This window comes from Lygodium microphyllum, chromosome 23 (genome assembly GCF_053477565.2).
Source record: "Lygodium microphyllum isolate KBCC chromosome 23, Lygodium_microphyllum_v1.1.10, whole genome shotgun sequence".
In the NCBI taxonomy this organism is placed as follows: Eukaryota; Viridiplantae; Streptophyta; class Polypodiopsida; order Schizaeales; family Lygodiaceae; genus Lygodium; species Lygodium microphyllum.
The window spans coordinates 13717987-13731487 of NC_141157.1; the positions used below are offsets into that span (position 1 = coordinate 13717987).

Sequence of the window (13501 nt, forward strand, 5' to 3'; positions counted from 1 at the left end):
GCAGATCCTTGCAGTTTGTCCATAAGGTCATCAACTCTAGGAATAGGGTATCTATTCTTTACAGTGATCTTATTTAAAGCTCGATAGTCAATGCACATACGATAAGTATTATTCTTTTTCTTGACTAACAATACAGGTGCACCGAATGGAGAATTGCTAGGTCGAATCAATCCTCTATTTAGTAATTCCTCAACTTGACTTTGGATTTCTTTTTGCTCTATCTGGTTATGCCTATATGGTGCTTTGCAAGGTGGTTGTGTGCCAGGGATCAAATCTATCTTATGGTCTTCTGGACGTGAAGGAGGTAAACCTGGTGGTAGGTCTTCTGCAAAACAATCCTTAAAATATGCGAGAAATTCTTTATGCCTAGGGTGCATATGATTTTCCTTTACTTGCAATTCATTTACCCAAATGAGATAGGATTTACTACTCTTGCGTAATGCACGTTTAGCTTGAGTATGCGAAAGCAGTGGAAAAACATTAGATGCATGCATACCATATAATGTAATAGATTTTCCTTAAAAATTAATATTCATTGTGTGTGTGGAATAATCTATATCTGCGTTATGCTGGTGTCGCCAAGGCATACCTAAAATAATGTCACTCGACTGTAATGGAACAACTAAGAAATTTCTTCTTTCAGTGTATGAACCAATTTGAATCTCTAAGTCTTGCACTTCCTGTGTACCATTATACCTAGTGCCTAAAAATGCAGCTTTTATGCGATAATGCGTAGGTACAGTCTGTAATTTCAATTCCTTTACCAATTTTGCTGAAATAAAATCATGAGTACTACCGTCATCATGCAAAATAGTCTTTTCCTTTCCATGCACCAAACATTTCATAGTCAATAATGAATGTGGAGTAGGTATACCTGGTAAAGTATCGGAAGTAGTAGTAGTGTCGTCCTCATCTTCAGTGAAATCAGGCATATCCTCATGTTCGTCTTCGTCCATGGCTCCAAGGTAGTTGATATGAGCTGGTGGCTTCTTTGAATGACAATTTGCTGCTAGATGTCCAGGCTGGTGGCATTTATAGCATACTATTGGCTTGGCTTTGGTTACATTGTTTGCAATGGCGGGAAGTCGAGGTACATTTGGATTTGGCTGTGGAATAGGCTTAGGATTTGGATTGACATTGGATGGTAATGCAGGTGGTTTTGCCCAATTTTTGCGAAAAGATGATGAAGAGAAACGACCTGGATTAAATCTTCTAAAATTGGAATTGAATTGTTTAGATCCATAATTACCATTGGCTTGGAATTGCTGTGTCGTCTGTCTTTACCGCGTAGCTTATCTTCAGTGTCGTGAGCTAGTGAAATGGCATCTTCAAGAGTAGCAGGCTTGAACATGTTAACTTCAGCGTAGTAATGCCCAAGGAGTCCAGACATATACTTGCGCTTATGTGTCGCCTCTGGTACGTCTTCAAGCATGTGTAACTGTAGGAGTGCATTCCAAAAACGCTCTGTATACTAAGGTATAGGCTCACGATCCCGTTGCTGGAGTAGATCCCATTGCTTAATAGCTTTCTCATGAAATTGCGGTGGAAGGAAATTCTGCATGAACTTCTTCTTGAAATCTTCCCAAGTAGCAGGACATTCTATGCCCTTGCGTACTACAGTCCACCAAAGTGATGCTCTGTCTACCAAATGATTAGTAACACACTTGATTTTATCTTTTTCTGCATAGGTTTCCTCATGGAAATAGTCATCAAACTGACTAATGAATGCTAGAACAGTCTTTCCTTCTCGTATGCCATTGAAAGTATGAAATTTGAAACTTCGTTTACTTATCTTTGATTCCTTGCGAATGGTTTGAGCTTCAAGAGTGGTGTCGATGGTACGTCGAATCAGATCTTCAGCTTGAGGTTCTTCTTTGTCGATAGACGCTCTTTGTAATTTTGCCAGTTGCGCTTGCAATGCTTGCCTAGCCCTTCGTTCTTCTTCCAATTGCATTATGATTAAGTCCAGCTTTTGCTCCATCGTAGGTTCAGGTAAGTCGCCTTCAGCCATAAGATCATCCATATGTGGTTCCATCATCCTGAAAAACTCAAAAGACCTTTCTCACTCAAAATCAAGTTAGCGAGATGAGCGTAGCTCAAGTTCGGGGATACAAGGCTTATGTGTTTTTGGGTATTTCTTTCTCAATCTTCAGAAAATCTGCAATTTTTCCTTCTTCGTATGCTGAAAATGCTTCAGCAAACCTGCGTATGGGTAGAATACCTTCCAATGAACAACTTTGCAGTTCGGAGTTTCTGCGCGGGAATAGTCCTTCTAGGAGTTTTGAGCACAAGTCAGTTCTGACTCCAGTTGACTAGTCCGACTTGCAGAGTTGCAGACTTATGTGACTTGCAGAGTTGCAGACTTACAAAACTTAGCCGACTTAATGAACTTGCAGAACTTGATCACAGATTACTTGCAGAACTTGACTTCTGTGGTGTGTGGCCTGGAGTTGTTGACTTGCAGAGTTGATTTATGTTAAGTAGACTAAGCTTAATTACTTAAGCTTAGTGAGGGGGGGGGGGGGGCTTAAGAAAGATAACGGCGCAGATTCGTGGGGAGGGGGCATTTTTTTCGCCGCGCGAGATTTTCGGGCATCCTTCGATACCTCACGGATCAATTGTTGAAGCTATTAAGCTTCTTTTAAAGCTTATGAAGCTTACTATTAAGCTTTTTGAAAGAATGAGTTATGAAAATAATAAGGCTTATCTCTCTATTTGACGACTTGATGAAGGAGATGAAGGAGTGGTCCTCCGCCTGGATAGCCCGGTCCTTCGCGATCTGATGATAGAAACAGGGATTCTTGATCGCCAGAAGTCTGCCTGTATCGACGGTTCGCGACGAGATTGACCGTAGAGCCCGATCGTTCTAGGAGCTCCGCCTTCGCACGAGATGGATAGCGATTGGAAGCTCTTGATCTCAGCTCCGCTCTGATTCCACTGGTGCGCAGATCGGTCGCTGTATGCTCACGTAGTGAATCCCGGAAGGTCCCCAAGAAGAATGAACTCTACTTTTTGCACAAGTTACAAGGTAAAAAGCATGAACGACAAGAGCAAGAGACCAATTGGGTTCAATCTCCCCCCATGCCTTGTGTGAGCGCTTCACAAAGCATGTATTTTATGTATATTCCATCTTCATGCTCAATAATAGCCCAATTTACAAAAATATATCAAGCTTTTAGCTTTTGAGTTTGCTTTTACAAAAATAGGAGATAAAGCTAATGGACGGTGCCCAAAGAGTCTGGCATGCCCAATACAATGTCCAAATAGAAATAACATATCCGTACGTATAGGCGCATACAAAATAATAAATAATCTATGCCTCAATAGACATGACAAAATATAGGCGTGGCGCCTATCAAAATATAATCCTTAGATCGAATACTCGCTAGACTCCAATGCTTTCCTCCGCCACTGCTGCTATCTCTACACATCAACTAAAGCATTCACAATCGTTACTAAAATAATACAATTAAACCGACAAAAGTGAATACCTAGCAGTCTTCAGCTACATAAATAAATCAACTGATTAGAAATAAATCCTAACCTTAATTTATTACGAGTGCGCACTCTAAACTCATAAACGTTTATTAATTTAATATGCATTTTGCGGAATCACCCGCTATGGAATCACCCATGTACACACTAAATTAATGAAACGCCCGAAAAGGACAGGCGTTCCCATCAACTTCTCGCACAAAGAATCCACTTTGTGTATGAGCCCCGGTCATCAAAGTTTACGGAATCCACCGTAAAACCTCACGGAATCCACTGTGGCACGAAATCCACCGTGAAATATGCCTCCTGGCATCACAATACCACAGCAGCTTACCATTAGTTTTCTTGAGATAACTCTTGCAAGACAATAAGTAGATAATGAATGTAAGTTATGGAAAGGCAAAGTGCTTAAATGTAAAATAAAGACTTTTTCATCAAGCAATCCACACAAGCCAAAAAAATTATCACAATTTTCCTCAATCATACATTGATTTCTATCCCTCCTTTAAACACTGGTTGAGGTCGAGACATGTTTTCTTTTCCACCTTACATTGATTTCTATCCGTCCTTTAAACACCTGTTGAGGTATCATACATGTTTTCTTTTTCACCTTACCCCCTCCCCCCCTGAGAATGATATGAATCCTTGCTAGGATTGCAAAATAAATGTTAAGGGTATTAAGTGCAAGTTTGCAATGCTTCATTTTTGTGTTAGCCAAGCGTAGAAGTGTGGGTTATACTCCAAGTGAGCACGATGGTCCACATTGTGAGGTCTTACACCTACATGCATAATGTAGGTCAAAACATCAGTTAAGAAGTCACCAGAGTTGATCGTACTGGCAATGTGTAGCTCTTCCTTGGTAAGGTCTCAATCTAAATAGGGGTGGGCCATGTTATGATCTTCTAAGGGTTGATTGCGAGTGATGGTCAATATTCTAAAGGAGGTAGGAGCTACATATAAGTAGGGTCATATTCAGAGGTTTTGATGGTGTGTCTCTACTCAACATTGGCCATTATTGGGCGGCCCTCTTATTCCCATTGAAGACAGAGAGAATACCATTTATGCCGAAAGGAGGAGTTAGTGACGGCCAGTGTTTGAAGTTCTTCTAGCTCTTGGTTCGTGGGAGAGACTTTGCTCTTCCTTTAGGAGGTAATTAGCCTTTGTCTACAAGCTTGCTTGCTAGAGATATCTGTGGTGATCAATTCCTCAACTACCATGGGGGCTTTAATGAACAGGAACTCGGATTCTTCCAAGGTACATGACATCATGCATACATCAGGCCTAGGTCCAATCCTTTGTAGCTTTTAGCAAGCATTATGAAGGTAGCATCCAAGCGTCTAATGCATGTGACCAAGTCATCCCCCGTGTTCTTAGCTAGACCAGAGGCCAACATAAGAATAGATCTCCGCTTGTAAGAGGGTTTAAGGATTGCAAGAGGTTGGGGTTTTACTGGGCTGGAGAGCTCAACAAGTGGTGTCTACCGCTTTGACTGATCCTTAGGATGTGGGGTAGCCACTTGTGTGAGGGGCGTGGGGTTTGGGGCTCAAATGTTGTGTTGCTTGCTAGCTGTGAAGCCGTTGGGACACTAGGAACATTAGGTGGGATTAGTGTAGAGGCAACCAATTGCGGTTTTAGTTGGTAGACCTGTTGAGGTTCGATGGGTTTGGTTTGTGACTCAAGTGGTTTAGAAGTTTTAGGTGGCTCACTAGTCTTTGGAAATGGGCTAGTAGCGGATGGGGCTAAAGGGCACATGTGTGACTCTTGGTCTTAGATATCCAAATCTAGTTGTTGCCCTCATAGTATCCTTGTGCATGCAATAGGGCCATAGGTACCCATTGTGGCTTGACTGTTCATCAGGTTTTATAAGAACACCAATTGTGTCTCCTACGCCTAGGGCATGATGGTCGCAAGTTATGGGTCCATGCGGGTCGGCTCTTAGGTGGTGGTGATTGGCATTTAGTTACCCATTTTAGCTATTATTCAATGATCTTGGTTGCATTTCCCTTGGGAAGCGCATCCTAGCAACGATTCCTTACATGCGGCCTTGGTATTAAGTAGCACATAGAAAATCATGGGTAGGCTTTCAGTCTCGATAGAGACCACTACTTTACATTTCCCTAGCCATGACATTTAACTAGATAGGAGTGGCCTCACCATCGAGTGTTTCAACTCTAAAGAGCCCCAAAGGTACAGAAGGTACAATGGCTGAGCTAATAGGTAGTTTTCATCTGGGAAATTTGGCGTATACGTGAGTGAATCCACATTTGGGGCATCTCAAATCGATCTTATCCTAGTTAGCTTGTTCTTGTTTGAGGCAACGAGATGAGATATGCCCTAGGTGATTACAAGTCTAGTATGAGATTACAGTGGTCTATTCCCCAAGTAGTATGGCTGGTTGTAAACCTGCGGATATGGTGAACTCGGGTAAGTTGCTCATGAATATATGTGTGCATCACATGGGTTCAAAATAAGGTATTTTTAAAATACCATTTTTATACATTTTTTATATACAGAAGGGTGTAATGTAAAAGGGTTATTTATAGATTGAATAGAAAAGGGTTATGTTTTATTTAGGATAAATTCACAGATAAGGATATTTATAAATAGGCATTGAACGCACGTGATGTAGAGGATATACATATAGTAACTTCCCCGAGATGGTGAATGCCTCGGTAATCGGTAATGCATAGCATCGTGTCCAAACCTACCACAGTTGGCACAAGGTCCGGATCTAGGATCCATGCACTCGGTTGAGAGGTAGTTCCCTCCATAGTAGTCGACACATTGCACATGAGGTCACACAAGTCTTCTAATCATTTCCTGGAGCTTGGCTAGCTCTAGCTTTACGTCCGCCAATTCTTGGCTCAGGTCAACACTCTTCCCTTTCTCTTGCTCATTTTGACTAGATCCATCGCTAGCAGTGGTAGCTCTCTCTGAGGCTCTAGAGATTGCACTATCTCGGCTTGTGTCTCTCGAGCTCCTCTCTTTGACCAAGTCGTCTATGTGTATGGCTTCTTCAAAGACCCTAGCTAGCACCTCCCTCTGCAGGTTCAAGTTGCCTACCAAGGCCTTGTAGAGCTCTTCACTCCTAATTTCGGTTATGAATATGGTGGAGATCGCTCGCTCACTAGGTCACTTTGTGGTTGGGATTCTCTTAAAAAGACTCCACACGTGGGTGACGTAATCTCTAATGTCCTCCTTGTCCTTTTGATTGACATTCTCCTATTCCATGTCATGAAGTGCGTAAGAGACTCAATGGTCATACTGTCCTTGGTCCTAACAATGGAACTAACAATGTTGTGCTCCATGAGCTTGATGTTGGGACTTAGGACACAGCCCTTATTGTTTCAAAGGTATGATGCACATAGTCAGTGGCTCTCACCTAGCCATCTCACATGCAAGGCCTTATGATAAATCTAATCTATCACTTTCGTACTAGAACACTTGAAGCTTGGCTGTTGAGAGTATACTTACCAACTTAACTCATTATAGTTGCGGTATCTTGATAAGAAATGCTCCACAATCCATGCGATGCCCCTTAATTCACCCCATGTCCTCATATCCTCATTTACATGAGATATAGAGAGGAAAAGATGAAGAAAAAGGGTAGAATTAGAGTGAATAGAGCTTCTCGATGGGTCCCTCACTCTCTCTTGACTTAACATCACATACACACCCTCAATCTCACCTCTCAAATTGAAAGGATGGATTAGGAGATAGTGGAATGGCAATACCTTCTCTCTACCAAGTCCCTTACACACTAAAGGGATTGTTAGGAGGTTATGTTATGATTGACCTTGGAGTTTTTAATATCCCTAAAAAAGTAATATCAGCCCTCAAAATAGTTTTCCCTTGATAAGGTGGGCTTGCTAATGGTAACTAGGGGGTTCTTTAATAAGAAGAGTCTCTTTTGGTTGCTCGAATCCAACATTTTGTTAGGAGGGTCTGTTATAAATGGCCTTGGAGTCTCTCAGTATCCCTGAAAAGTTAATCTCAGCCCTCAGAATGGTTGGGGTCCTTGATTAGGTGGGTTTTGTAATATTAAGAGAGGCTCAAATGTACTACATTTGCAAAAATACTTGCCTAGGAAAAACATGGTCAATCTTGAAGATGGTGATGGCATTGGACAACTTACATATGAGAATGTGCAATGGATAACCTTGATAGAGTGGTTTCTTTGCAAGATTGAATCCAAATGCAAATGAATGGACTTAGTTTTATACCATTCTTTCAAAAGCTTACATGGACAAGGGTTTGTTGGAGAGTGATCATAAGTAGTTCGCATGTATACAGGAAGTTGTGATCATTGTCTGTTGCATTGGTTATCAACTCCTTCACTAGTTCCCTGGCCACTCTCCCACTTTTGCTCCAGGGCACATCATAAACACGACAGTGCGCCAATCTTGCTTGAATGACGTAACCCCCCTAGTTTAATGAGTTGCACCATTTAATGAGTCATAAAGGGTGGGGCATATCTAAGGAGCTCTGACTTGCTTGGCATTAGACCCATCCCCACAATGTTGCCCACTCATCATTTAGATTTAGGTACAATTTTGCCTAGTCTATCACTTACAATGAGGTAGATTGACACCCTAGGGAGAACACTCCAATGCCCACAGCTATAAAATCCATTCATCACATTCTGTAACCTTGTCATTAATATTGATGACCCTTTCACCCCATCACAAAGTAACGAGAAACCACATCAAAGACTACAAAGATCCACAAATGTTTCAAGGCAAAGAAGACATGCCAAAAGGGAACTGCAAAGGGTAAGCCATCAAAAGAGGCACCCATGGCAAAAAAAGACAAAGGAGAAGGGAGAAAAGGCATCCAAAGGAAAGGTCTCAGCTTAGGAAAATGGTTTAGAGCAAAAGATGCCATAAGGTCCAAATCAAAGCCCAACAAGTGGGTCTAATCAACAAGGTGGGGAGCAAATAATGAAAACACCCAAGAGCACTCATGTAGGAAGGGATGAACTAATCAACAATGACAAGTCTAAAGAGCACTCATCCTAGGGAGGGACAAAGCAATCGACAAGGTGGGAAGCAAAGAACCAGGATGGGTCCAAGGAGAAGTGAACTCTTGCCAAAGAGCAAGAGAAGCTACTTCAAAGTGTTTGCACATAGGAAAGGTGCCAAAAAGAGGAAGAGAAGTTGGATGCAAAAATAAAAAGAAGCACGAGCATCAACCCATAAGTACAAAGCATAAATTTAACGATTGATTCTTATTATTATGTTCTACTAATTTAAATCTAACAACTACAATAATCTTCATTGTAGATGTGAGCGGTGGGACTTCTCCCATAGCAATTCATAAAATAGTACAGGAAAGTGAACCAAAGGCCAAGGCTTGAGAGTCGAATATTACACTCACATGGAATCGACCAAATAGTTCAGTGGAAGGGTAGCAAACCTATCATTAATTAAAAGCTACAAGTAAGATTCCAAAAGAGATAAAGAAAGGTTAAGTTATTGTGTGAAAGTTTGCATGGCTCTCTTTCGCCATCTCCTTCTCTCTGCTCGATCCAATAGTAGTTGAGCTTGAGCTTGTGAGACTTCTTGAGCTTGAGGATGCAAGGGCTTCTCTTGCTCTCTTGAGTACTCTCTTCTATCTTTACTTTATTCTCCTGCTTGGTCATGTCTTTGGGAACAATGGATCAATAGGAGACATAGAACATGCACAGTGCAACAAGTGACCCTCAAAGTTTCATTCCACACAATCCAAACTATTATGGCAAAGATTGAGGCATCCATGAGTGCTCATTGAGCACCCTCCTCACACTCTCTTACCTCTTCTATCTTGCATCCTTGTAGTAGTACAAGTGGAGTATGAGATACAGGTGAGTTATTGAGTATGTGGCTTGTATGTAGAAACACTTGAAGGAAAAGGTGGTTTGCCGATTGTGATGATACTTATATTGAGATAACTTATATTCTTTTTCCAATTTAGGTTGGAGTATTGCCATCTCGGACTTTTGTACACTCGTCATTAGAATAACACTTCATGATGTGCATGGAGCATCATTACTAATGCTTGGAGATATCTAGAGGCTAAGTTTATGCTATTTAACCAAGGGATCATAGTAAGTCTTCTTTCTTATCTATTCTTGCATGTAATGTAAGAAAGTTCCTTGTGCTTGCTCACCATACTCCAACTCTACAATTCACATGAGAGTGCTACACAGATGAGCACATTTGGCTTGCAAGAGCTAGAGCCATTAGCATGATGCTGGACAGGCTTGCGGATATTCCACCAATTCTAGAGTCACCACCTCATGGTAGGCGGGGACCTAGCACATCAAAGCCTATAAAGGTCCGCAAGGCTTTTAAGGCAAAGAAGACATGCCAGAAGGGAAGTGCAAAGGGTAAGCCATAAAAAAAGGCTACCTTGGGAAACAAAGACAAAGGACAACGGAAGAAAGCTTCCAAGGGAAAGATCTCAATTGGGGACACGGACTTAGAGAAAAAGGGGCGAGAGGTCCAAACAGAATCCCAGCAAGTATGTGTAATCAACAAGGTGTGGAGCAAAGGGAGAAAACTCCCAAGATGAGTTCTAGGGGGGCAATCCTGCTAGGAATGGGTAAGCTAATCAACAAGGGCGAGTGTAAAGAGCACTCGTGCGAGGGAGGGAGGGACAAGGCAATTAGTAAGGTGGGGAGCAAAGAACCATGATGAGTCACAGGAACACTACTGTCAAAGAGCAACATGGCAAGCACACCCCCAGCAAAAGCCTTAAAAGAACTCCTATGAAGGAGGGAGAAGTGGCATGGCCAAGAAGGACCCCGACAAACGAGGAATGATGGCAAAATCGAAGGGCAAATATTGGCTTTGTCAAAATTTAAAGAGGATCTTGCTTTGCCAAATACTTAGATGAATTGATTTAAGTATCGAGGGTGGCGTACGTAACGTTACGGTCACAATGCGGGCTTAAGGTAAGAAAGTGTGGTAGTTTATGTTAAGCCTTGAATGCAAGGCCTCAAGGGGTTGCAACCTCGTTAGCTGCGTTTTGAGCAAAGGATACGGTACTCCAATATCCACTAAGAGTATAAAGCACGCAGCTCGAGAAATATAGGCAACTTGAAAGAGCATAGTGAGCACACGGAGGGAATCGAAAAGGGGCAGTATTTACAGGAGGAGGAGGATTAGTTAGTCGCCTTTGTTTTCATGAATGGAAGGAGACACGGCAGTCTAAATGGTAAATTCAATCTTCAAGTAGACTTGCATGTTTACCGAACGTCTCAGGCAATGTAAACTCAACAATCATAGCACATAAAGGCTTTATGGTGGCATGAAGTGTCACCCTTGGAATCGTCGTTCGGAGCATTGTCATGCCACACAGGGATAAAATCAAGGTGTGGGGTTAAGTTAAGCCGAGGCAAAATGGACAAGTAACGCGAGTCATTGGAAAAGGTCTGGGGTTGAGATTGGACGAATACAATGAATGACCCCGGCGACTGTCCCGTAGGCACAGCCTTGGCGAGAGAAGCAGCGTGAGACACGGAAGAGAGAGAGCGCCTAGAGAGAAAGAAGGGTAGTATAAAAGGAAGGGTCGGAGCTAAGGGTGATCATACCTTTCTCGGCCTTTTGGCTAAGATCAAGTGTAGTATCTGTTCTTATCAGTTTAATATCTGATACGTGACCCATCGGGTCACTACGATATTAACCTAATTTTTCTCACGGGGGCAGCCCCACCCGGCAGCTTGCTGCCCGGGGCTGCGCGCGTCGCCTCCGTATTGCACTATCTCGGAGCGCTTGGCGCACCCCCTTCACAGATCTTGAATGGAAAACGGATTGGCGAAGGTGCGTAACCAGCCTTGCCGGTGGAGCGTTTGAGCCGCAGATTCTCGTTAATACGCTCACTGCCACGTTGCTTGCGCTTCCGTCGGCCGGAGATTGGCATTAAACACCTGTGCTTCCATGAGCTCTCACTGCACTTGCCCGTTTTATGCTTATTGTTATTGACCTTGAACATTTGCAGTAGCCTATCCCTGTCAAATACCAATGCATCAAGTAATTGAGCTCTTTGTCGTGACCCATGCATGCTTTTACTAGTGAAGAATCTAGTGGTTTGGACTCGAGCTTTCCAGTCTAGTCGCATGCCTTACCTTACTCGTGACCCATGCATGCTTTTACTAGTGAAGAATCTAGTGGTTTGGACTCGAGCTTTCCAGTCTAGTCGCATGCCTTACCTTACTCCAACAAAATAGGAGGCACCTTCATAGTCTTGAATGTCCCCTTCTTGTTTTAGTTTCAGACACGTCATCAGTTTTCTTTATGCTTGTATGTGACAGCAAAGTGCTGCACATTTGAAGCCTCTTAACTTGTTGAGAATGTGTCCCAGTTTAGGGCAACACTATCTTTGCTAGCCTAGGTGTATGTTGACAACTGCACTCGGGGTCAAGGTAGCTTTGTGCAGTGTAAGGTAGAGAACTGCTTACTTATTCTCTAGTAGCCAGCAGGTGGCTTTGTCTCAGCCTTTGTTTTGTAGCATTGCCACTCCGACGTTGCATTTTCTCTTCTTACCACTTTCTCTCTCTAGAGCTATAGCTAATTTTGCCCGAGAACTCCCTCACATCGGGTTCTCTAGAGCCCTTCATCTGCTGCTATCAAATAGAACAATAGCAACGGTTTTATTTGGAAGAGATCTGTCAAACCTAAGAGTGGGGCATGATCAAAGAGAAGCTGCGGATTGACAAAGTGATGCCATAGCCATCCAGAAGTGCGAGATCGCAAATCAAGCCACCCTAGCTGCCCTCAACACTCATTTCCACTATTTCAAGGTGATTGCTTAATAGGTGAACACAAAAGTACCAATCTCTTTGGACGTATCACAAAGGACAAATATGCTGGGACGAATAACCTTTGATGCTATCACTCGGAGGACCAACTTGCGCCTTTTAGAATTGAAGGGCCTCACATGCTTAATCAAGTGCAAAGGCCTATTCATTTCTCGGATCAGCTGAAAGCTTCTGGATTCGAGTGTCTTGTTGGCCACCATCAATGTTCAAAACAAGCTTCCTAACCTTGCCAAGTTTACAGTCATGCACTAGGAAGGGGATTACTTACCCATATTACATTGCAAAATGCGAGGACCTTTGTATTGTCAAGAGGTCATTGTCAGGGATGTTTTTGAGAACAACAACAAAGACACCAGTCATGTCGATCTAGTAGAACTCTTTACAGTAGATCGCGTGGGTTGTGCTCAGGGGTAATGCTTTCGGTACAAGCATTTGCTGCATTGTCTCGAGCAGCGACATACTCCAATCTGAGTGTTGCCACCAACTCAATTTGCTTGCAAGCAAGAGGATCATGAACTTTGAGCAATAACACTTTGGCCATGGGAGTAGATCATAGTGCGTTGCTCCTGTGCATGTGCGAATTCTCGAGGAAGCTTGTGAAGATATGAAGCTCGGAAATAACATGGTTATAAGCCAGCCTGGTACTTTTCCTTTGCTATGGTTTTATGAGTTGTTTGCAATGGAGGTAAACAAGGTTTGAGCCAAGGTTGAAGTAGTATCCTCCATTTGTATCTTCTCGATGTTGTTGGCTTAATCTGAGTTTGTGTGGATATATAAAGTAGTGCCGGTGTAGTAGTGAATGGCAAGGGATGAAGCACTTTTGAGATAGCCGAGCACTCAGATACCCGCATAGTAATGAGTCTGTCCAATAGAAGGGGAGAACTGCCTCCATGTGTGTGTTGAGAAGGAAACATCCACCTTGGTGTTGGGTAGTAAAAAGGAGACCAACCAACTGCCAGTTGTGGGCAACACCAGTTGACTCCGAACGACGCTGCTTGTGCTCTTGATAGTTGACCCAATCTAGTCATCTTGAAGGTAGTGTAGTTGATGCATGACATCAGCTATATGAACTTGTGATAATGAGATTAGTCACTTACAAAATAATAAAGAAAAGAAAAGGATTACCTGAAGAGAGAGAGAGAGAGAGAGAGAGAGTTGCATCCAAGTGGAATTCTTGTGAGGAAGAAAAGAGATTTACACTAGTAT

General features: G+C 42.6%; 1 non-coding gene and 1 pseudogene across 1 annotated transcript; both read left to right on the forward strand.

Annotated features, from left to right (window-relative positions):
- The window catches only part of LOC148015901 (uncharacterized), a 178415-nt pseudogene that overhangs the window by 34120 nt on the left and 130794 nt on the right, over window positions 1–13501 (forward strand).
- LOC148015902 (U2 spliceosomal RNA) lies at window positions 11065–11263 on the forward strand. The gene has a single exon (XR_015688195.1). It is a non-coding gene; the product is annotated as a U2 spliceosomal RNA (small nuclear RNA).